This window comes from Rattus norvegicus, chromosome 2 (genome assembly GCF_036323735.1).
Source record: "Rattus norvegicus strain BN/NHsdMcwi chromosome 2, GRCr8, whole genome shotgun sequence".
NCBI lineage: Eukaryota > Metazoa > Chordata > Mammalia > Rodentia > Muridae > Rattus > Rattus norvegicus.
Genome location: NC_086020.1, coordinates 803,897 through 830,000, shown reverse-complemented (window position 1 = coordinate 830,000; position 26,104 = coordinate 803,897). Strand labels below are relative to the sequence as shown.

The window sequence follows — 26,104 nt, the reverse complement described above, 5'->3', positions numbered from 1 at the left end:
GAAAATACGCACACACGCAAACACATTCATATATATACATATATATATATATACATATATACATATACATATATATATATTATCAGGTTTGTGGCTATTTATCAGTGTCAGATATGAATTCTGTCTCACAGAGTGGGGCTCAAATACAATGTAAAAGAAAAGAGGTTGTTTATTCACACATTTATACCACTATTAAGTGAATACATTTTTTAATGTTAAGAATATTGTGGGGCCTCACCTTGGCAGTTTGTCTTCGGTTGTAGAAGATAGCAGGCTGAGAATGCCATGGATAACAGACAGTTAAGCAGTGTTTCTTTGTGGCAGCTTTGGTTTCTATCTTCAAGTTTCTGCCTTCACTTTCCCTTTTGATGATCTAATCTTAAGACAAAGTGTTTCTGTATTAAGTTGTAATTGGTTATGATGTTTTGCCCTAGTAATAGAAATCAAGCTGCAGCACATGGTTTCTGGTGCTCAAACTCAGGTCTTGATGTAGTGTGGCAAGCCCTTTGTTGACTAAACCATCTTTTCAGCATCAACCCTTAATATTTCTAAAAGATAGTATTTTCAGTGTAAACAAAGTGCAGTTTTCCATAAGGATATATCATAGGTCTGAAATTTTAATTGAAGGAACCTGGATATAACAAAACAACACACACTTTAGCAAAATCTCTCCTGGTCAACTGCTATTACACTGAGTGTGCATCTGTGAATTTGCAAGACAAAACAGTTGTCAAGGAAGTGTGGTATAGTGATTAGCATGCCAAACAAATTAGAAAGGGAAGGAGCAAAATGCTTGACTGGTTTGTTAGCTAAAATTAATTTGCATGGGGATTTTGTACATGACACACAGTGTCTTTACCTGTGAAAACTGAACAAGTAGAGCTGTGATATGAATGTGTGTGTGTGTGTGTGTGTGTGTGTGCGAGAGAGAGAGAGAGAGAGAGAGAGAGAGAGAGAGCAAGAAGAGGAGGAGGGGAGGAGGGAGTCGGAGGAAGAGGAAGAATGAAGAAGAAGGAGGAGGAGAAGAAAAAGAAGAAGAAGAGGAAGAGGAAGAGGAAGAGGAAGAGGAAGAAGAAGAAGAAGAAGAAGAAGAAGAAGAAGAAGAGAAGAAGAAGAAGAAGAAGAAGAAGAAGAAGAAGAAGAAGAAGAAGAAGAAGAAGAAGAAGAAGAAGAAGAAGAAGAAGAAGAAAAAGAGGAAAAGTCATGTGGAGTTTCATAGAATATGTATTCTATGAGGTTTTAGATAAGCAACTGTTTTCAGTAGAGGCATTCTTTTCAGTTATATTTTGAATACTAATTGACAACAGACTTTCTGTGAAAGAACAGCATCAAGAAGAGAGTCCAAATAACAATTGCTATCATGTATGGTTATTAGTTTGACATAGTTCCCACTACGACTATTGCATGATCAATTTAATTTTATCCTCACAGTGAACAGAGGAGGAATGTTACATCTCTAAGAATATGTAGATTTTCACAGTGTTATAACTTTTAGACATCCACAGATGAAACACAGGTCTGTCAGAAACCAACTATGTTGATCACCATGTTACCTTGCAGCATTAGCTAGAGTATGCTTTGCTCAGTTTGAGTCTTCTCCTTTTAAATATCATTTCCAGTCCTTTCTATACTGAAATGGCCAGTGAATGCAGCAATATTTCAAATCACCGCTTCAGTTAGATCAGGTATCTGGAATTAGTCAGATGGATCAAGAGAAAAGGGACAACATTGATTGCTGACACTGCAGTGCATCGGGAGGAAATCCTCAGTCTGACAGAGAAGATCAGTCATTTCAACTACTTGTACCCAGAGTGTTGAACTAGCAAAATTTCTGACTTTTTAGTTTATTTTTTCACAGGACACCTTTGTAAACATGTCAGTTAGAGAAATGCTTGTTGGCTGCTTAAGCCTTAGCTGTGTAGATACAGTGTGCCTAAACTTTTATTTCTGCTTGAACTTCCAGAAGCCCAAGTCATGTCATGATACAAAAAAAAAGAAATGAATTAACAATTTGAAGTAACATTTTAAATCAGTTGGAAACATTCTAGGATTATGATTATCAAAACACATTGATTTCTGTTTAGGAGGAGACATTTGAAATTATGAAAAGTAAATAGCAATGGCCACATTCTAAAAGCTCTTAGTCGACATGGGGTAGGTTTTATTGTCAGACCTCAGAAATTCCAAATCCTGACTGTAAATATAATTTACCAAGTTTACAGAGAGTGAAAACAGCAGTCTTCAGAATTACTCAGAAGTGATGATAAGAGATAACCTAGTGTGGGAAAGAATTTGCTGCAGAAAGAAGAGAAGAAGAATTCAAATTTCTGTGCCCGGTGTTGGGGATTTAGCTTAGTGGTAGAGCGCTTGCCTAGCAAGCACAAGGTCCTGGGTTCGCTCCCCAGCTCCGGAAAAAAAAAATTCTGTGCCCGCACTTTAAAACAGTCATGGTTGTATACAGGTATAACCCCAGTGCTATGATGACAGGGAAAGGATTTCTGGAGCTTGTGCACGGCAAGATAGCATCAGTATAAGTGAAAAGCTTTGAATTGAGAAAATTGTGTAGAAAGTTATAAAAGAGAATACTATTTACTTTCTCTGTCTTCTGCTTGAACACATAGGCATGAAGACATAGACAGACAGACAGACACACACACACACACACACATGCACACGCACACCATATCACACACACTAATTCTTGGTGGTCATGTACTGAGGAATATTAAATTAAAAAATTATAACCTTGAACTCATGGATATGTCCACTTGACCTTTATAATTGCCATTGATCATGAATACTATTTTGTGAACCATGAATCCACATATGTAAAATAAATCAGTTGTCAGAATAAAGAAAGGGCATGACATATTAATATTAGAAATTTTAAAAAACATTAGTTTATTATTTTGGGGTGTGTGTGTGTGTGTATGTGTGTGTGTGTGTGTGTTGCATGTGTGTGTGTTCACGTAGGTCTTCTGATTCCACAGCATGTTTATAGGCCAGATGGCCAATTTCTGTAATGGGTCATTATCTATGGATTCCTATGTTTAAAGTGAGGGTGTTAAGCTTGTTCTGCAAGTCCTTTTTCCCTCTTGCTGGCCTAACATAATTGTCAAAATTTAAATGAATTTCTTATAAGCAATTGATGAAGGTTATTTACTCATCATGAAGTTAGAAGTTCATATTGAAGCTCAGCAAGCCTCTGGAGTGACAATTCCATTTTATGTCAGCATAGGAGACTTGGATATCATTTGATAAGGGCTTATGACTAGTTATATTAATATTCATAGAATGACCAAATTGTTTGATCCTTGAAGAAGTTACCATTAAATTGGAAGACAAAGAACAAGAGCCACATAAGTCCAGCAGCTACTAAGATGCAGTCACTGACTGAGCTGAGTCTGAGCAAACATCAAAGAAACAGTGAGCTGTACTGTAGCCTAAGTAAGGATACAAGCAAAAGCACTAAAATTCCTTGAATGAGGCATATAGGTATGGGAAAAGCACTTCAACCTGGGACTTCACTTGACTTAGGCTGCATAAAAATCTACCTTCCAGAAATATACCTAACAATGAAGTTGCTCACCTCATCTCACCTGCATGAAGCTGTATATGTATCAAACAATGGACTAAGACTCCCTGCGCATAAATTGTTTATAAACTTCTCTTTCATGATCAACTTCCATTCAAAAGTATTCAAGAGCATATCCACATAATGGAGGGAGAAATCTGTTTCAACTGGCCTGAGACAGTTTAGAATATATACTCAGTAAGTCGTATTGAATCCTCTGGAACAACTTTCAAGGGAAACATCCTGTTTAATGTCATATACATAGTGATAATGAATATGCATTTGATTAAATCAAATGCATCATGGAAATTGATGTTCACAGTTAATTAAGGCTTGCTTAATCAAAAAAAGCCAATCAAAACAGAAATATCCACACTGAACTCTGAGTAAACAATTCCTCCTTCTCGAGAGGTCCACAAATTAAAGCTACACTGAATACCAGTGTTTCTCACTTTGCTTTTGAATAAAGTTTCTTTGTCACCTTGCTCTCTGTGACTTCTTGTAATAAGATGAAAACATCCTGGAAACACCTCACCTAGACAGTAACCTCAGATAAAACTGATAAGCATCTTCTTCAAATAATGACACGAATTATGGAAGCTCCAAAATAATTCTCCTGTTACTTTCTTGTAAGAACTTCTAAGAATGACACAAGCCATGTCTAATCTCATGCCTATTCAATGAAATCAGAAGTTACAAGAAAATTCATCCTAGTGTTGTTTTTTGTACCAATTTCAACTTTAAGATATTAAGTACAATCACATTGGAATTTCTTTTTTCTCAGAAGTTTTGATAATGTCACCTACAATTAAGCAAGAGGAGAATCCTTAATGAATTTCTCTAAAATACATTTGCATGATAGATAAAATATTAACTCTAGAATGAGAATATTAGAAAAATGCTTGTTTCTGTGTTACTGCATTGAAAATGAAATTTATACCCCTTTGTCATTTTCAAAATGCAGATGTTCATAGTATACATATTAGATTATGTGGACTATTAATAATAATAAAAGTTTCTAACAATAATTGAAGAACAGAGCCAGTACTTTGAGACAATAATGCTTCTGTCACCTTTAATGTAAATAGTTTTTGCTATAGGTACACAATGATTTCTACATATGAAAGTCTAAATGCTCTACAGCTCATGCTTTCTGGTTTCAAGAAGTGAAAACTTGAGTAATAGCTTTTAACTTCAAAATCAAAATGAAAACAAAATGCATGAACAGACAGAACAGAAGGAAAATAAAAGAAGAGAAGAAAGAAAGCATGGAAGGAAGGAACGAAGGAAGGAATGAACAAAGGAAGGAAGGAAAGAAGGAAGGAAGGAAGGAACGAAGGAACTACGGGAACAAGGAAGAAACAGGAAGAGATTTGGTAAGTTGCTCATTTGACAAGCTACATGCAAGTATTGAAGACACCCTTGGATGAGTTCCAAAACTGTACAAGATCAGGCATGGTTGTTCGTATCTATAATTTATTGGTGAATATCAGACATTCAAGGTCATCACTGGATATAGAGTGAGCTTCAGGCAAGTCTGGGGTTTATGAGACCCTGTGGTAAAGAGAGAGAGAGAGAGAGAGAGAGAGAGAGAGAGAGAGAGAGAGAGAGAGAGAGAGAGAGAGAGAGAGAGGGAAGGAGCTAGGGACCTAGGGGTAGAGGAAGAAAGGAAGGACTGACTTCGAGCGATAGCGATGCAAGATGGCAGCCACCACAGGCTCGGGAGTAAAAGTCCTTCGAGATTTCTGACTGTTGGAAGGGCTGGAAGAAGGCCAGAAAGGAGTAGGCGACAGCACAGTTAGCTAGGGTCTGGAGGACGATGAGGACATGACACTCACAAGATAGACAGGCATGATAATTGGGCCTCCACGAACAATTTATGAAAACCGAATATGCAGCCTTAAGATAGAGTGTGGGCCACTCTAGTATCCAGAAGCATCCCAGTCTGTGAGATTTGTAACAAGAGTCAATATGAACGGCGTGAGCAGTTCCAATGGAGTGGTGGATCCACGAGCCATGGCAGTGCTGGCAAAGTGACAGAATTCCCACAGCATCAAAGTCATCCTGCAGGAACTTGGCGCCTGATGATGTCAAAAGAGAACATGAAGCTGCCACAGCCACCAGAAGGACAGTGTTACAGCCATTAGTCACCAAGGCCCCGGCCTCCCTTCCCCATCCAAACCAAGTCTTCATTTTCCACAGTAGTGAATTTTCTAGATCCATCTGTAGACCTCAAAGTACTGGAGAGGAAGCCCCACTTACACTTCATCCTGAGACACTGCTCTGATACTAACTTCTTTTCAATTTTAAATACCTAATTTGTGCTGTGTAACATCATCTGTCGAGTACAACTGCTGTCTGCCTGGTTGAACTTATGGGATCCATAAGATGTGTTGAAATCGGTTTCCTTTGGGAGCAGTGGGCACAGCTAACGCAACTGTGGACAGACACGTCTCACACAATCACCTGCTGCTGGCACTTGGCCTGGGTATGCCTTTGCCCGCCCCGCCCTCTGCCACAGCTATGTGGTGGCCCTTAGAATAGATGGGGAGGTTTCAGGTAGCAGCTGTGGGACTGACCACCACTAGGCTTGGGGTGCTCTGGGTGTACCCATGCTTTCTTAAGTCTTAAGTGATTGCTCCATCCAAGCCATGGTCCCCTCTCCTCCACTCCCACCCTTAGTCAAAGCTTAGATTGTAACCTCCCCTCCCCTGAAATTGGCCTCGGGTGAGGAATTCAGAGCTTCCAGTCTCCCCACCTTTATCAAGGGGTGCTGCATTCCCCTCCTCAAGTCCCTTGTTGCCCATCATCACCCAACATTTGCTGTGGCCAGAAGCCATCAGATGAGGTTGAAAAAGCCTGGCCTCCCTCCCTTAGCTCTGGACCACACTTGTTCACCTGCCACCAGCCTGGGAAGGGAGCGCTGGGTCTGCGGCCCTGCCACCACCATCAGCTCTTGAGCTTTGAGCTCAGGTCTAGAGGTGAACAGAGCAGTCACAGGGCGACTCAGACGGGCCACCGCTCAGGGTCCTTGGATATATGCCTAGAGAAAGGCCACGTGGAGAGTCCTGGGTGCACATGGTTCTGAGTTGGTTCCTTTTCCCATAATTGCTTTGTTTTTACACGATGAAGAGGTTTGAACAGCGCTCTCAGTCACTCTGATCACCCATCGGGTCTGGAGTAGAGTCTGACAGCTGAAGATGAGGCCCTGACTCTGCCAACTCGGGTTTCAGTGTTGCTCCTCAGACCCTGGGCAGGGACCCAGAGGAGCCCTGTGTCACTATGTTCACAGATCGTTTGCAGATAGGTGGGCCTGGCTCCTGGCTCATTGACAAGCTCCCCACTCTGCTCAGGACCACTAAATATTGATATGTGGATGCATACTGAAATAAAGGCAATTTGAGGTGTTGCAAACGAAGAAAAAAAAGGACTGAGCAAATGAAACACTGGTGATTCTTTCTTAGTCCATTCAAGCCTCATTAAGTTTCAAATTTTTCAAACTGGCCATATGTACAGCAAAATTCAAAAAGACAATGATAATAACCACATGGCATTCACCTGGGGAGGGAATTTGCTCACAGTGGTAGAATGTAAATGAGCTGAGTTGATAGTATAAGAATAATGCAGGGGCTGGGGATTTAGCTCAGTGGTAGAGCGCTTACCTAGGAAGCGCAAGGCCCTGGTTCGGTCCCCAGCTCCGAAAAAAGGAACCAAAAAAAAAAAAAAAAGAATAATGCAAATCCTCAACTGATTGATTTGAAGTATCTTTTCCCACATATGAGTTTACTTTAATGAGAGGAATCGTGGACATGTCAACCTTTAATGAAGTACAATTTTTTAAGCCTTCTCTATTCCTATTTTCAGTCATGGTGACTTCATGCAGGATTTTGTGATAGTATATATCAGTATGATATCATCTTACTGGGAAATATAGTCCAAATTTTTGAATCCCAATTAATTAAAGATGAATATTTACACAAAATTGTTTGTATCAAATTCGACAAAGTTTTTTTCGTGAATAAGAAAGGTACACAGAACTAAACCCTTAAGAAAAATTAAAATCAGGACCTATAGAAAAGGCTCATGGGTTTTCCTTCATAGAGAACCTAAGTTCAGTGTCCAGTATCTATACTTGGTGGGTCATTACTACTTGTCAATCGAGCTCTGGAAATTGGGTACCCTCTCCTACATTTTGCAAGTACCTGTACTCATTTGTACACACATGTACAGATGCATGAAGCAAATACTTAAAACTGCTTTTAAACATGAAAAACTAAAAAAAGTCAAAAAGAAAATGAAGGATAAAGAACAATGATTTGAATATACATCATGTTAATGCTGTACATATCTATAAAAAAAGTCATTTAACATAACCTAGAAACAGCATAATTCAGATAGTTAAAATGCAGTCCCACACTCCTACTCAGTATTTAATATCAAATTATTATCTAGAGTTATTCAAATCAATATTCAAATCAATAATTTCTACAGGTGCATTTAATAGTCTTTGTTCATTAAACTAATCAAAATCTATGTTGTAGTTATTTGAAGAGAAAGAATTTTATGAATCACATGATATCCACTGAATAAATATGAAAATTATGTATGCAAACTTTACAAAAGTTAGTTTCAACACAAAAGTATAAATTTACAATTTAATAAACAAGGAACTAATTGATCAACCAAATGTTAACAACTAAAATTCATCTATGTATGCAATAGAAAATAATATTTGAGATATAAAATTAAGACTTATGTTAGTAAAATAATGCATAAGTTATTTTACTTAAAAAGAAAATCTTATGATTGTATTAATACAGCTAGAAAACATTAAGAAAAAACTTAATACTCTTTTTTTTTATTAACTTGAGTACTTCTTATATACATTTCGAGTGTTATTCCCTTTCCCGGTATCCGGGCAAACATCCCCCCCCTCCCCTTCCTTATGGGTGTTCCCCTCCCAACCCTCCCCCCATTGCCGCCCTCCGCCCACCAGTCTAGTTCACTGGGGGTTCAGTCTTAGCAGGACCCAGGGCTTCTCCTTCCACTGGTGCTCTTACTAGGATATTCATTGCTACCTATGAGGTCAGAATCCAGGGTCAGTCCATGTATAGTCTTTAGGTAGTGGCTTAGTCCCTGGAAGCTCTGGTTGCTTAGCATTGTTGTACATATGGGGTCTCGAGCCCCTTCAAGATCTTCCAGTTCTTTCTCTGATTCCTTCAACGGGGGACCTATTCTCAGTTCAGTGGTTTGCTGCTGGCATTCGCCTCTGTATTTGCTGTATTCTGGCTGTGTCTCTCAGGAGCGATCTACATCCGGCTCCTGTCGGTCTGCACTTCTTTGCTTCATCCATCTTGTCTAATTGGGTGGCTGTATATGTATGGGCCACATGTGGGGCAGGCTCTGAATGAAAAAACTTAATACTCTTAAAAATGGGATACACATGCACACAAATTTAGAAAAGTTTGATACATATACATTATATTATAATGTCATTTCAAAAGTTAGAACTATCATTGTGTTTGTTATGAATGAAAGGAAGATGTTTCAGACCATAAACAGAAATAAAATTTTCTGGAATTTTACATAAATAAAAGGCATTTAGAAACTAAAATTTTTAATAGCATCTCCATCATAATTAGATGAGAATGTTCCTGCCTTCTTGCAATGAACATTGAATTGATCTCTATTGTATCAAGAAAATTGTGATAGCTGTTCGGTACAGAGAATGAAAAGCTGTCCTCTGGACAGCTCATGGTTATCACACTCATGAACCCACAGCACCTGTGTTAACACAATACTTTCACATGATCAAGCCAGCTAGAGTCAGGGCTTCGATGGGGTGACCAACCCTTGCCAATGCCATATTGAGGGGCTTTTGGCATTTGATGGCTACTGGTGAATGAAGAATCATTCATTTTGGGGGGGGGTATTGCCTTGGTAATTTGCTTGTGCTTCAATAGATTCCCTTCACGAGTGACACTATATTCTGATTCTTTGATGAGATCTAAAAGGTAAACAGATGAAGACATGGTGTCAGGAGATGTATTATAGGAAATATGGTGAGATTTGGTAAAGAGAATGTAGAGTGCATGCAAGTATATTTCTTTATATAAAAATAAAGAAAAGTATGAAAGGACAAATGGTTACTTAATTAACAGAAGATAGAATATCTCTATAGACAAATTCTAAATAGCTTATATACATAAAGCTAGAAATAATAGATGAGTTTAAAAGATGTACAAATTTTCTTCACTGTTTAAGAGATCATCGTAAGAGATCATGGGAGAGAATGTAATGTATTATAATATACTTTCAAATGTAAAAGATCATAACTTTAGCTTACTAATAAATACAAGGTTTTTCACTGACTTAGATTATGTATAATCAGTTTGACCTAATTCCTCCCTGTTAAATTATACGCATTTCTAAATTCCTCAGAAAACCACCTCAGAATAACTACTTTTAGTCCCCCAAAGTCCAGGGAATTGGGGCAAAAACTCTTCAATGGTTTCTTTAAGCTGTACATAATTATTTTTATATTTATTACTAAACTAAAATTATGATCTTTTACATTGGCACAGAATTTATTTGGTACAAATTTAGATTTTTAAGATTTTCTTTAATATAAATTTCTCAATGATTTAAAATTAATATTGTTACTCTGATGTACACGTATTGTGCCTATACAACACATTTCAGCATAGATGGCTTATACCCAGTCCTTTTCTGCTATTAAAAAACGAAGCAGAGCTGATTAAGCACGTGAGTTTAAGGCCAAATAGCAAATTCATGTCTCTAAGTTTATTGTTAGAATGCTTTCAAGATAATTTATTAAGATAATTAATCGACAACAGTTCAGATTACTTATATAGTTAGATGGTTTCTAAAAAATACCAGAAGTCCACAAAATATGACATTTAATGTTCTTTAACTTTTATTGAGACATGTCCACTCGCACCAGCTCCCCTTTGGTATATTCAAAGAAGAAACTGAAAATCTCCACCTCCATGTGAGGTGATTTATTGTGGCAGACAGGCACTATGCAAAAATTGCTCCAATTCTTCTACAGACTAATTACTGTCCAGAAAAGGAAACATTGCAGAATAAGTTGGCTGAAAATTTCTGCCAAGCCAGAATGATGAGCCCTTCAAAATTCAGTGTTTCAAAAGTCTGTCTGACGATCCTAGGCCAGAAGGCTGAAGACTTGCTCTCACGTGTTGCTCACAAGGGACTGTGCAAATAGAAAATTGTCTCTATAACCTGTCTCAGTTCTAGAAGCCATGCTAGGCTTCCTATATTTACAGATATATGGATCATTCTCAGATTACTGGTGGGGTTGAAAACTTAGTATAATCTTATAACCCACTCAGACTATTTAACTTTGAGAATACATATTTTTTTTATTAACTTGAGTATTTCTTATTTACATTTCGAGTGTTATTCCCTTTCCCGGTTTCCGGGCAAACATCCCCCTAATCCCTCGCACTCCCCTTCTTTATGGGTGTTCCCCTCCCCATCCTCCCCTCATTGCCGCCCTCCCCCCAACAATCTAGTTCACTGGGGGTTCAGACTTAGCAAGACCAAGGGCTTCCCCTTCCACTGGTGATCTTACTAGAATATTCATTGCTACCTATGAGGTCAGAGTCCAGGGTCAGTCCATGTATAGTCTTTAGGTATTGGCTTAGTCCCTGGAAGCTCTGGTTGCTTGGCATTGTTGTTCATAAGAGGTCTCGAGCTCCTTCAAGCTCTTCCAGTTCTGTCTCTGATTCCTTTAATGGGGGTCCCGTTCTCAGTTCAGTGGTTTGCTGCTGGCATTCGCCTCTGTATTTGCTGTGTTCTCGCTGTGTCTCTCAGGAGCGATCTACATCCGGCTCCTGTAGGCCTGCACTTCTTTGCTTCATCCATCTTGTCTAATTGGATGGCTGTATATGTATTGGACACATGTGGGGCAGGCTCTGAATGGGAGTTCCTTCTGTGTCTGTTTTATTCTTTGCCTCTCTATTCCCTGCCAAGGGTATTCTTGTTCCCCTTTTAAAGAAGGAGTGAAGCATTCACATTTTGATCATCCATCTTGAGTTTCATTTGTTCTACGCATCTAGGGTAATTCAAGCATTTGGGCTAATAGCCACTTATCAATGAGTGCATACCATGTGTGTCTTTCTGTGATTGGGTTAGCTCACTCAGGATGATATTTTCCAGTTCCGACCATTTGCCTACGAATTTCATAAAGTCATTGTTTTTGATACCTGAGTAATATTCCATTGTGTAGTTGTACCACATTTTCTGTATCCATTCCTCTGTTGAAGGGCATCTGGGTTCTTTCCAGCTTCTGGCTATTATAAATAAGGCTGCTATGAACATAGTGGAGCATGTGTCTTTGTTATATGTTGGGGCATCTTTTGGGTATGTGCTATAGCTGGATCCTCAGGCAGTTCAATGTCCAATTTTCTGAGGAACCTCCAGACTGATTTCCAGAATGGTTGTACCAGTCTGCAATCCCACCAACAATGGAGGAGTGTTCCTCTTTCTCCACATCCTCACCAGCATCTGCTGTCACCTGACTTTTTGATATTAGCCATGCTCACTGGTGTGAGGTGAAATCTCAGGGTTGTTTTGATTTGCATTTCCCTTATGGCTAAAGATGTTGAACATTTCTTTAGGTGTTTCTCAGGCATTTGGCATTCCTCAGCTGTGAATTCTTTATTTAGCTCTGAACCCCACTTTTTAATAGGGTTATTTGTCTCCCTGCGGTCTAACTTCTTGAGTTCTTTGTATATTTTGGATATAAGGCCTCTATCTGTTGTAGGATTAGTAAAGATCTTTTCCCAATCTGTTGGTTGCCGTTTTGTCCTAACCACAGTGTCCTTTGCCTTACAGAAGCTTTGCAGTTTTATGAGATCCCATTTGTCGATTCTTGATCTTAGAGCATAAGCCATTGGTGTTTTGTTCAGGAAATTTTTTCCAGTGCCCATGTGTTTGAGATGCTGTCCTAGCTTTTCTTCTATTAGTTTGTGTGTATCTGGTTTGATGTGTAGGTCCTTGATCCACTTGGAATTAAGCTTTGTACAGGGTGATAAGATGGATCGATCTGCATTCTTCTACATGTTGACCTCCTGTTGAACCAGAGCCATTTGCTGAAAATGTTATCTTTTTTCCATTGGATGGTTTTGGCTCCTTTGTCAAAAATCAAGTGCCCATAGGTGTGTGGGTTCATTTCTAGGTCTTCAATTCTGTTCCATTTGTCTATCTATCTGTCTCTGTACCAATACCATGCAGTTTTTATCACTATTGCTCTGTAATACTGCTTGAGTTCAGGGATAGTTATTCCCCTGAAGTCCTTTTATTGTTGAGGATACTTTTAGGTATCCTGGGTTTTTTGTTATTCCAGATGAATTTACAAATTGTTCTGTCTAATTCTTTGAAGAATTGGATTGGTATTTTGATGGGGATTGCATTGAATCTGTAGATCACTTTTGGTAGAATGGCCATTTTTATTATATTAATCCTGCCAATCCATGAGCATGGGAGATCTTTCCATCTTCTGAGGTCTTCTTCAATTTCTTTTTTGAGAGTCCTAAAGTTCTTATTGTACAGATCTTTTACTTGCTTGGTTAAAGTCACACCAAGGTACTTTATATTATTGGGTCTATTATGAAGGGTGTAGTTTCCCTAATTTCTTTCTTGGCTTGTTTCTCTTTTGTGTAGAGGAAGGCTACTGATTTATTTGAGTTAATTTTATACCCAGCCACTTTGCTGAAGATGTTTATCAGCTTTAGTAGTTCTCTGGTGGAACTTTTGGGATCACTTAAATATACTATCATATCATCTGCAAATAGTGATATTTTGACTTCTTCTTTTCCAATCTGTATCCCCTTGATCTCCTTTTGCTGTCTGATTGCTCTGACTAGAACTTCAAGAACTATATTGAATAAGTAGGGAGAGAGTGGGCAGCCTTGTCTAGTCCCTGATTTTAGTGGGATTGCTTCAAGTTGCTCTCCATTTAGTTAGCAACTGGTTTGCTGTATATGGCTTTTACTATGTTTAGGTATGGGCCTTGAATTCCTATTCTTTCCAGGACTTTTATCATGAAGGGGTGTTGAATTTTGTCAAATGCTTTCTCAGCATCTAATGAAATGATCATGTGGTTTTGTTCTTTCAGTTTGTTTATATAATGGATCACGTTGGTGGTTTTCCATATATTAAACCATCCCTGCATGCCTGGGATGAAGCCTACTTGATCATGGTTGATGATTGTTTTGATGTGCTCTTGGATTCGGTTTTCCAGACAACACACCTAAAAGCTCTAGAACAAAAAGAAGCAAATACACCCAGGAGGAGTAGAAGGCAGGAAATAATCAAACTCAGAGCTGAAATCAACCAAGTAGAAACAAAAAAGGACCATAGAAAGAATCAACAGAACCAAAAGTTGGTTCTTTGAGAAAATCAACAAGATAGATAACTTAGCCAGACTGACTAGAGGACACAGAGAGTGTGTCCAAATTAACAAAATCAGAAATGAAAAGGGAGACATAACTACAGAACCAGAGGAAATTCAAAAAATCATCAGATCTTACTATAAAAGCCTATATTCAACAAAACTTGAAAATCTGCAGGAAATGGACAATTTCCTAGACAGATACCAGGTACCAAAGTTAAATCAGGAACAGATAAACCAGTTAAACAGCCCCATAACTCCTAAGGAAATAGAAGAAGTCATTAAAGGTCTCCCAACCAAAAAGAGCCCAGGTCCAGACGGGTTTAGTGCAGAATTCTATCAGACCTTCATAGAAGACCTCATACAAATATTATCCAAACTATTCCACAAAATTGAAACAGATGGAGCACTCCCGAATTCCTTCTGTGAAGCCACAACTACTCTTATACCTAAACCACACAAAGACCCAACAAAGAAAGAGAACTTCAGACCAATTTCCCTTGAATATCAACGCAAAAATACTCAATAAAATTCTGGCAAACTGAATCCGAGAATACATATTTCATTAGCTAGTTATTAGATAATACATAAGCTAGCCAGGATATAAAAGATTTTAAGCCTTTTAAAAGCTAAAATATATCTAAATGTTCTGTTTAACTGATACAAGTTGGGCTGGGTGTTAGGTACATCTTATACTTTTAAATTACAGAATGATTATAGTTGTGCTCAACTTATATTTGAGAAAAAAGTTTCTGTGTTTTTTTTTAATTAAAAGGGTAAAAGAGTAGATTGATGTCATTATTAAGGTGAAGGGAGGTATAGAATAGAACCAGGCCTGTCATTGGATAAAAAGGAAGGATGGGTGGGAGAAAAGTTTTAGAGAGGCAGCGGAAGCCAGAGTGAGAATGTGAGAGCACAGAGAACATGGCAGTAGATGTTTGGATGCTTCTCTGTACATATTATAGGTTGTTATGACTATTCTCAAGGGATGGGTGTGTACAGGATTTTGTGCCATCTAGATTGGCAAATTGTATCTTATCAATTGCATCAGAAAATATTATTTGATGTGTTCTTTCATAAGGCAACTTAATTGAGTTTAAAAGAGTGTATGGTGGCCAGATGCATGGGCCTACCAAAGAATTGGGATGTGTTTGCCTGGCGTGGTGGAAAGCCAACCAAGAGGGCTGTGGATGTGGGAGGAAGAGCCTGAAAGGGTGCCCTGTTGGGAAGATTAGTGTGTCAGAAAGCAGAGGGGGCAGCATGGAGTAACTGAGATAAATTATTGCTATTTCCAATGGCACTACAAATATTAAGGGAGTGAGACAGCTAGGGTATACCTGGGAACCAAGTTCTGTCCGGTTTTTTGTTTTGTTTTGTTGTTTTTATTTTTACTGCAGCACATACATTGTGCATCGAGTGTCCTGAAGGGAAAACATGCTTAAGTCCTTGAGTATGAAGTGATTTATTGCATCATGGCCACATATAACCATGATGGGATACTAGACCCAAAGATAGGAGAGTGAGGATTTTTAATTTCCAAGAAATTATAGGATTTTGGTGTTTCTCAATCATAGGATATTTTTGGGTAGGATATATACCTTGTGATCTATACTAATAGATGAATCACAGAAAGAAAAAAGGTGGAGGCAGAGTTACCATTAAAGGTTTTTGGGGCCTGGGAATCAGATGCAAGGGACAGAGAGACTACAAGTCCACAGAATGTGTTGCTTATCAATTATATTGAGAGGTTACAAAGGGAATGGCAGGTTTGAGGAAAGCAGCCAGTTAGAGAGGACTGTGATCTAACACTTCCCTGCTTATGAAAGAAAATTCAAAAGTCACATCCAGCTGGAAAGTCTTATGAATACTATGAAGTAGCTATTAATGTGGGGAGCCAGGACTGCCCTAGGCTGTGTGAAAGACCTGGACAAAAGAATAAGTGGAACACTAGTTCTATGCCCTTACCCAGGATCAAACTTGTCAAGGCCTGTCTGATGCTGAAGCCAATGTCTTAAAGGAGTCAAGGTTGAGGGAAGAGACTCTTCCCTTAGGTTGTGATTATCGGTTCTTAGGCAGCTGTAACTGTGGTGTCCCATGTTCTTTCCATCAGCATTGTCTGACTTAATCATTTGCTGACTTAGTTGTTCCCCGTGTATAACCACCAGTACCCCCAGGACTGCAAATTATAAATATGATTCTACAATTTCTAATAAAGTGCAAATAAATTTCAAGCAATCATCACAAAAATGTTTACTAACAGCAATCACATTTTAAATTAGACAAACTAAAAATTAATTGAACACCACTTGCTCCAGCTATATATCCTCTGGACATAACCCCAAGACACCAAATTACTACAGAGGTACTTGTACAGTTTCACCCATTGTTGCTTAGTTCCCAGCAGGGAGGAAATGCAATTCATATGAATCCTAATGGGGTGACTGCTCTGCTTTTCCTATCAGTTATTTTGCTATACTGCCACTATGCCATCCTCATCGTGCAATCCTAGATAGCACAGTGATCTGTGACTCCAAGATATAATGTTTGACTATGTAATTGCAAATATTGGAAGAGAAATGAAGTCTTAAATACTGCTATATATTTATTTAAATGTCCCTGTTTGTTTTATTCCAGAGACTGTGCTGCAAAAGGTGTATACACACTTCTCCCTCATTTCCTCTGCTGAAGGCTATGTGGCTCAGTTTTAATTCTCATGTGATAAAGTATCACATTCTCTATACTATTTCAAGAGATGTATCTCTCTTATTCTTTTCTATTTAAAGAGTCCAAACTGTCCTTATATCAAACTATGCTGTTTATATAACAGGCAAACCCAGAAATATCAACTGTGCTTCACAAGGTAAGTATGCAAGATACGGTTTTACAGAATTCCTTGTAATGCATCTACTCCTATTTTTATTTTCTGGTCTATTCAGGTGTCTTTTATAATATCCACCTGCTTGTTACCTATGGAAAATTACAAACAAAAGCAAAAACAGAAAACAATTGAGGTCTGTTATCAAACCTTAAGCAAACATTCATCACTCTAGGACTGGGAATTGCTCAGAGGGTAGAAACATATGGACCTGGGTGTGAATATTCAGCATGTATACATAATGCCAGGCATAGGGGATAACTACACATAACTATTACCTCTGAATCCTGAGGGCTCACTGAATTTCTAGTTCAACAAGAGAACTTATGTCAAGAACAGTGAACAGCACTAAAGAAGACGCTTGAAATCCTTCTCAGAACTCCAAAAACACATGCACAGATGGGTAAAGCCACACAGTTACAGGCATGCACCACACACTCACATCCACCAACATTCTTACAACACACAACACCACAGATACATAGAAAATGGTTAAGGGACTGCAGGATAATTCTTAATTTGCTATTGTCACCCAGTATGTATCTTAGATACTGATAATAACCAAGAAAAGATTAAGCTGGAAGAGAGTTTATCCATAGTTTTAACTTTTGCTATATTTTAATTTAATTAAAATGCTTTTGTAATTTTACACAAAATATTATATCCAGATTTATGGGATTCTAGAATCACCCAGGACAAAAACTTTTGAGCATGTCTGAGAGACATCAGACTGGAAGAGTTCTAGTGCAAAGGCCCTCCAGCCAGAAGCTGGAACCCAGATGCCCTTCAACAGAGGAATGGATACAGAAAATGTGGCATATTTACACCATGAAGTACTACTCAACTTTCCAAAACAATGACTTCATGAAATTCCTAGGCAAATGGATAGAACTAGGAAATACCATCCTGAGTGAATTAACACAGTTAGTAGATAGTAGTCCAAAGCTTGGAATACCCAAGATACAATTCATAGACCATATGATGCTCAAGAAGGAGGAAGAACAAAATGTGTACACTTCAGTCCTTCCTAGAAGGGGGAACAAAATACTAAAGAGGGAGGGGAATATAGGGACACAGTGGAGCAGAGACTTAAGGAAAGGCCATTTAGATGCTGCCCCATCTGGGGACCTATCACATATGCAGCCACCAAACCTAGTCAGTATTGCTGATGCCAATAAGTCCTTATTGATGGGAGCTTGATGTGGATGTCTCCTGAGAGACTCTGCCAGAACCTCACTGATATAGACAAGCATGCTTGAAGCTAACCATCGGACTCCATGGGGACTCCAATGAAGGAGTGAAGGAAGACTGAAACGGTTTGCAAACCCATAGGAAGAACAACAATATCAACCAACTAGACTTACCAGGGCTCCCAGGGATTAAACTACTAACCAAATAGTACTCATGTAAAAGCCTAATTCTTCAGTTGCATATGGAGCAGAGGATGACATTGTCTGGCATCAATAGGAGGAGAAGCCCTTGGTCCTGTGAATGTTCTTTTCTTCAGTGCAGGGGAATGGTATACTATTGAGGTGCGAGTGGGTGGATGGGAGGAAAAGCATCCTCATGGAAGCAGGGGGTTGGTTGTGGGAGAGTGGGTAACTGGGCAAGGGAATAACATTTGCTATGTAAATATATAAAATATCAAGTTAAAAAATGTTACCACTGCTCTTAATAACCCTATATAAGTTTTTAAAATCCACTTGCCAAAATTCTTACTAAGTCTGTTTTGTGTTCACACATGTACTATGATGGATTAACTCCATATCTGCGAATATCTTCTCAATATTAGACATAACATCTGAATATGTGAGTATTTATATCCATTTTTTGTTCAAGAAGAATCCAATGCCAAAGAAAATTTCCTCTTTTTCATTAGCATGGAAATTATATTCAAAATAAGCTAATAAAATAAAGGATACCTGAGTGTATACACATTCACATACATATTCATATATATGAATATGTGTGTATATATGTATACATGATGTAGGCCTCCTTCACAGGGCATCTAGGCCTTGACAGTTCCCTCAGGCCTACACATTGCATCTAGGCCTTCATGTTTTCCCTAGACCTTTAACAGACAGCAGCTTTGCCCTCTGAGCCATCAGTCTACAGAGGAATTCATAGAGAAACCCTGTCTGAAAAACTAGGGGAGGGAGACAAACAGATTAACAGATTGATCGCTCTCTCTCTCTCTCTCTCTCTCTCTCTCTCTCTCTCTCTCTCTCTCTGTGTGTGTGTGTGTGTGTGTGTGTGTGTGTGTGTGTGTGTGTGTGTGTGTGTTCAACTGAGGAGGTACTGGCAAATAAATGTTTGCCCCTCCTCTGTAAGCCAGGCCACCAATACTGCCTTCCCTTTTCCTTAGTTTGTTAGGTTTATTCCAAGTTAATTGTATCTGTTTCTTTAATTTCCTCTTCATTTCTTTAGTTGAGTCAGGGGTCTTTGCACATAAGCCCTGGAAATCAGTACCTGGATCAGGTCTGCAGCCTGCTCACAGGGTTCTACCCACCTCCACCACTCAAGTGATGCAATTAAAGACATGCAGCACCGCACCTGGCTTCTTTTCACTGTACATTTACTTTAGTTGCAAGGTTCATTCAGGTCTGAGAGAGGAGGGAGGGAAGGAGGGAAGAGAGACAGAGAGTGACAGAGAAACAGTGACAGAGAGGGAAAATTGTAGGTTAATGTTCCATCTCTTCAATCACTGTCTGTTGTTAGCCATCTTGGCAACCATGCCCCGAAACCCTACCTTGGGTAAGATCAAGCATAATGGCAGCAACGATATAATTCCTGCTTAGTCGCACTGAACACCCCAGTCATCACTACCTGTGGAGAATTGCTCCTCTGATCTAGAGAGTAGTACCCTTGAATGAAATGAGAAGCACAACAAGCATTATTTGTTTTGAAATATAAAACGTGGAAAGAACTATATGTGTGGATTTACAGACAGAAAGACAGAGAGACAGAGAGACAGAGAGACAGACAGACATACAGACAGACAGACAGGACAGGCAAGACAGAACAGGACTGGACAGAACAGGACAGGACAGGAGAAAAAAAAACAAGAATACAAACAAAAACTCAAAATGGAAGTCCGGTTCCAAATGGTCTCTTTCTGCACTGTCGCTCTAGAGTTTGTGGTCCAGCTTATAAAGGCTTATAAAAGGATGGTTTTGGGAAATGCTGCTGGGTGTTCGGTTCAGGTCCAGGATTATTGCGGGTAACTAGACAACAAAGAAAGCAGTTAGACTGACTTCTACAGTGTTTGGTTTCTGAGTGTGTTATCACACAGAAGAACCTAACAGAATATGTAATGAATTCCGGCAGTAACAGCAGAAACAACCAATGAGAAAGTGACCTTATATTATTAGTAACTGCAACAAAATGGCAGACTAGCTAGGTAACAGTTACCTAGCCATTAACTAACCTGACATAGGCCTTCTTCACATTGCATCTAAATAGGCCTTCCTATCTTCCTCTCCAGTGCTGAGACCAAAGTGAGATCAAAGTCATGCATCACCATGGGTGCCTTCCTTTTCATTTTTTTCTTTCATCCTAGGAAGTGTGTGTGAGTGGTGTGTGTGTGTGTGTGTGTGTGTGTGTGTGTGTGTGTGTGTGTGTGTGCGTGTGTGGAGAGAGAGAGAGAGAGAGAGAGAGAGAGAGAGAGAGAGAGGGATAAGGAGAGGGAGAGGGGCAGAGGGAGAGAGAGAGAGAGAGAGAGAGAGAGAGAGAGAGAGAGTTTAAAATCAGCACTCAAGACTTTTTTCTTCCTATCCCTATCCCAATCCCCCAAACCAGCAGTAAAGCCACCAGCACCAGAGACAGAGGAACATGAAATCTCTAGTCTGAAAAACTAGAGGAGGGAGATAAACAGATCTCTCTCTCTCTCTCTCTCTCTCTCTCTCTCTCTCTCTCTCTCTCTCCTCTCTCTCCCCCTCATAATTTGTTAAAGTGTTCCCTTTGTGCTGTGTGGATTCTACTTTATTAAGCAAGTTTCACATCTTACTAGCTCCAAAGAGGAGTCAACAGTCTCTTGGCGTGCAGGCAGTTGTTGCCTGCTTTAAATATTTTTTGGTGTGTTTGTTTGTTTGTTTGTTTCAAAACCCAGGGCCTGCCTTCGTTCAACAGATCCAAACCCAGTTCTCCAAGGGAAAAATGGAGTCATGTCCAAAGTCACTGGCATTTAAGTCATCTGCCATTGACAGTCACAGGAGATGGGAATATTGTGCTTTCTCCAATGGATATTCACCTGGGTATGCATCAACCACATATAAGGACAGGCCTGGGGTAAACGGGGTGGTGGATGGGGAGGAAGGATGTGGAAAGAGCTTTGCGATGGGAAACTATGATCAGAATGTTGCACAGAAAACATAATTTGTACTTTAAAAAAAAAAAAAAAAAAGCTCCCGATATCTATCCAAAAAGTAAAGGAAAAAAAAACCGATGGCAGAACTTTACTAACTGCAAATGTTCCAGCTCCCTGTATCCAACCACTCCACTCCCAGATAGGTAGATGATAGTTTGCACTTCTGTCCCAGTTGTGCTATCGAGGATAATAAAAGGGGAACCACCTCTGTGGTTATGTTTTACACACATGAAATAAAGTAAAAGGAGTGGATAGACGTGCCTAGCATTTTAAGATGCTCAATTTCTTTGCAAGCTTCATTTTGTTTCATTCTTTTAAAGGTTTGTTTATTTATTTTCATTTATATGGGTATACTAAAGCCCTTTTCATATACACACGGCAGTAGAGTACACGGGATATCCCTTTGCAGAGGGTTGTGAGCCACTATATGGTTTCTGTGGAATGAAACTCAGGACCTCTGGAAGAGCAGAGCAGTGAGTGCTCTTAACCTCGGAGCCATCTCTCCAGCCCTTCACAAGCTTTATTTAACTAAACATTAAACATGGATCAGAAATGCCAAATCCTGTAAATATGGTCCAGATTCAGCCTTACTTAGAAATCCAGAGCTGGCAGGGCGAGGCTGGGAGTGAGCAAAGGGAGTCTTTCTCTTTCCCTGAGGGTGTGCTATCAATTCCATTACCATTTCCAAACAGCTGGGTGTGAATCTAACTAAGGTTTTCTTCAGTCATTTGTCCTGAGCCAGAGCACTGAAAGGACAGCAAGGGATCAGACATTCACACTGAAATCATCACTCACTGATTTCAGGCAGAAAACTTGCCCCACCTAAAGAGGTACTGCCTGGCTCAGTGCTGAAGCAAAGCATGCTAGGGCAGCAGCAGTATTTCCTGGACAGTCCTTCAGGGACATGCACATTCTCCAGCACCCACCCCACCCCACCCCACCCCCTCTCAGCTAGCTCCTGTCCACCCCTACCCCTTCCCCCACATACAGGGAGGAGGCCTTGTGTGTGTGGAGGGGGGAGATGGAAGTATCTCTTGAGAGAGGGTTCGGGTCTCCCAAACAAATAAATAACTAGAATCTTCATTTATTTACTTTATTTCATAGAGTATACCATGGCAGAGGGAAAAGGAGCAGGGAAACTAGGCCAACTGGTAGAGCTCCTTTCATTTTGTTTCAAAAAGGAAAAGGCAAAAAAACAACATTCCCTGGTTTTCATGAAAGGAACAGAATGGGAAAAGTTGAAACATTGGCTTGCCACTTAATACTTGGCTTTTAATAAAAGGGCCAACAGATCTACCTCCTATTTTGTAAAAAAGAGAATAAAAAACCACAAAAACTTTCTGTCAGCCAACTTCCCTTTAAACGTCTGTTAAACAGGAAGACTGTTTTTTTTAAACATCATTTTAAATACTTAAATATGTATTTGTGTGTGTGTGTGTGTGTCTGTCTGTCTGTCTGTGAGTGTCTTCTGTATGGAGAGGATGTGCTGTAACACTCGGGATGGGGTGGTCTGGGGCCCACAGGTGATGCCGCGCCGCACCGCCCCCCCAGTCACCTTCCCTGTAGGGCCTTCCCAGCGGTCCCATAGCTGGTTTTGGTGCACAGCCTCGTGGAAGGGCGCCTGTCTGAGGCCAGTCGCTGAACAGGGAGGGAGGGGCGGTCACCCACCAATCCCACCCTGGCCGCCCCTGCGCATCTGCGCCCGCCGCCTGAGCACCTGCCGACCCCCCCTGTTGGGAGGAATGGGGATAGCGACGGCTGGACGTTTGGCAGGGGGGGGGGGATGGGGAGGGGAAACCCGGGGGTGGAGGGGTCAGGAGGAATGGGGAGTGGGAAAGATCCACCGTGATCACCCGCACAGAGGAACGCGCGCCTCTGGGTTGAATCCTCTGAGCGGACTGTGCTGACCACACCAGTTTACCTCTTAATGGCTTCACGCCCTCTTGAACTCTCTCTTCAATGTTCTTTTCAACTTTTCCTTACAGTACTTGTTGGCTATCGGTCTCCCGCCGGTATTTAGCCTTAAAAGGAGTTTACCACCCGCTTTGGGCTGCATTACGAAGCAACCCGACTCCTGGAAGATCCAGGCCTGGCACGCCTGGGCCCGCTATTGGCCTCACACCATCCAAGGGCTGGGCCTCAATCAGAAGGACTTAGGCCCCCATGAGCGGCGCCGGGGAGTGGGTCTTCCGTACGCCACATTTCACGCGCCACGGCACGCAGCGGGGATTCGGCGCTGGGTTCTTCCCTGTTCACTCCCCATTACAGAGGGAATCCGGGTTAGTTTCTTTTCCTCCGCTGAGTAATATGCTTAAATTCAGCGGGTCGCCACATCTGATCTGAGGTCGTGGTCGAGAAGGGAAGGAGGAAAGGAGGGTGCGCGCGGCCGCAGGCAGAAGGACGGAGAGTAGAGCGAGATGGTGCCGGGATCCCAGGCCGGGGCCGGCGACCTCTCTATCCCTTCCAGCTCCCACATCCCGGGGACAAGTCGCGTAAGCACACGGACACCACATCGTCACGCCAGCTGGCGCCTGAGCGGACGGCCCCCATAAGAGGGATGGGGGGAGGAGAGGTACCTGAGACCAGCCCCGGCTGGTGCGGTCAGCGGGAAACTAAAGGATACATGTGAAAAGAAAAAGACAGGGTCTGGAACAGAAAGGCGGAACACACGGTACACGGGACGCCGCGCACCCAGCACCCGGCAGCGGCCAGCCAATGGGCGGGCAAGTCGGGCGCTCGGGCCGGGACCCCAAGGGCGCCCAGAGGGGGCCCGCGACATGGCCCCTGACCGCCGCCTCTGGAAGCGCCCGCGGCCGGAGGGGGGCCCGCTGAGTTTCAGGGAGCACCAGGTGGAGGGAGGAAACGGGAATCCCTCCTGCGGACGACCGATGGGCAGTAGGGCGACCCCCCCCCCCCGGAGGTCTTTAAACTTCCGCACCTGAACAGGACAGCTAGGTACCCGGACAGGAGCGGGGCAGACACGCGAGGCCCAGAAGGCGGGGCGGGCTGCGAGAGCCCCCCCTCCCCGTGGCACAGGCACACCCTGCACGCGACAGAGACTCCCGGGCACCTTCAGAGCCGGACAGCTGTGGCGGAGGGGCAGCAGGTGCCATGAGGAGAGGGAGCGGGTCCCGGCCACCGCCTACCGTTCCCCAACCACCCCCCACCCCCCCCCCCCCCCCCGTGCACACGAGATGAGATCACGGAGCCGGTCCAGAAAGAGCCAGAATGACCTCGGTATGCCGAGGGCCTTGGCTGGCCAGCGGGTAAGGGAGGTGCCAGCGGCGGAGACATCAGCAGTGGAGGCAGAGGTGGACACACAGAGGCAAGGACATAGGCAGAAGAGCAAGGGAGAGAGAGAGAATGGAGGAGGTCCCTCGACGAACCAGACCTGACACCCTCCCCGCACCACTCCTTAACGACCCCTGCCTTTCCCGAGATGCTCACTTGGCCGACGGTCTAGGCACACGCGAGAAATGTGACCAGGACCCGGGGATGCCTCTCCTGGTGAGAAGAGGGACTCACACAGGCCCGAGAAAGGACCAAACACCCCCTCGGCCTTCTCCGTTAATGATCCTTCCACCGGTTCACCTACAGAAACCTTGTTATGATTTTTACTTCCTCTAGATAGTCAAGTTCGACTTTCTTCTCAGCCCTCCGACAGGGCCATGGGCTGATCAGGCCTCACTAAACCATCCAATTGGAAGTAGCGAAGGGTGGTGTGTACAAAGGGCAGGGCCTTAATCAACGCAAGCTTATGACCGGCACATACTGGGAATTCCTCGTTCATGGAGAATAATTGCAATCCCCGATGTCCATCACAAATGAGGTTCAATGGGTTAACCCGCGACTGCCTTTGTAGGGTAGGCACATGCTGAGCCAGTCAGTGTGGCGCTAATGCAGCCCCGGACATCTAAGGGAATCACAGACTTGTTATTACTCAATCTCGGGTGGCTGAACACCACTTGTCCCTCTAAGAAGTTGAGGGACGCCGACCGCTCAGGGGGTCGCGTAACTAGTTACCATGCCAGGGTCTAGTTCGTTATCGGAACTAACCAGACATATCGCTCCACCATCTATGAACGGCCATGCGGAATCCAGAAAGAGCTATCAATCTGTCAATCCTGCGTGTGTCCGGGCCGGGTGAGGATTCCTGTGTTGAGTGAAATTAAGCTGCAGGCTCCACTCCTGGTGGTGCCCTTCCGTCAATTCCGTTAAGTTTCAGCTTTGCAACCATACTCCCCCGGAACCCAAAGACTTTGGTTTCCCAGAAGCTGCTTGACTATCATGGGAATAACTCCGCCGCATCACCAGTCTGCATCTGTTTAATTATGTACCCCCATTTGTTTTTCTTTTTCTTTCTCCATTTCTCTTTCTTTTTCTTTCATTGGGGGAGGGGATTTTTTTAATTCACATTTTAAATATGATTTTCCTGATTTGCCCTCTATAAACCGGCTATTATTTCCCCTCATGCCTCCTGTTCTGAGGGCAGTTCCTCACTCACCCACTCACTCCTTCCAACCTGCCCATTCTGACAGTTCCCTACACTGGGGCATCAAGCCTTGACAGGACCAAGGGCATTTGCTCCCATTGGTTCCTGAAAAGGACATCCTCTGCTTCATATGCAGATGGAGCCATAGGCTCATACTTGTGTATTCTTGGGATGGTTGTTTAGTCCATGGAAGATCGAGGGCAGGGGTTTGGTTGGTTGATATTGTTCTTATGGGGTGGCAAACCCCTTCAACTACTTCAGTTCTTTCTGTAACTCCTCTTTTTGGAACCTTGTTCTCAGCTCAATGGTTGACTGCAAGCATTCTCTCTCCCTTCTTCCTTCCCTCTCTTCTTCCC

The 26,104-nt window shown here is 41.8% G+C and overlaps 1 long non-coding RNA gene and 2 pseudogenes across 2 annotated transcripts in view; 2 read left to right on the top strand and 1 right to left on the bottom strand.

The window, feature by feature from the left end:
- Positions 1–23,969, bottom strand: part of LOC108351591 (uncharacterized) — a 55,723-nt gene extending 31,754 nt beyond the window's left edge. For both annotated transcript variants that reach the window (XR_005501446.2, XR_010063678.1), the window contains exon 1: positions 23,178–23,969. This is a non-coding gene — a long non-coding RNA (uncharacterized LOC108351591). The remainder of the gene's footprint in view (positions 1–23,177) is intronic.
- Positions 1–26,104, top strand: part of LOC134485541 (polyubiquitin-B-like) — a 583,854-nt pseudogene that overhangs the window by 24,681 nt on the left and 533,069 nt on the right.
- On the top strand, positions 2,922–6,180 carry LOC134485551 (ubiquitin-conjugating enzyme E2 variant 1-like; annotated as a pseudogene).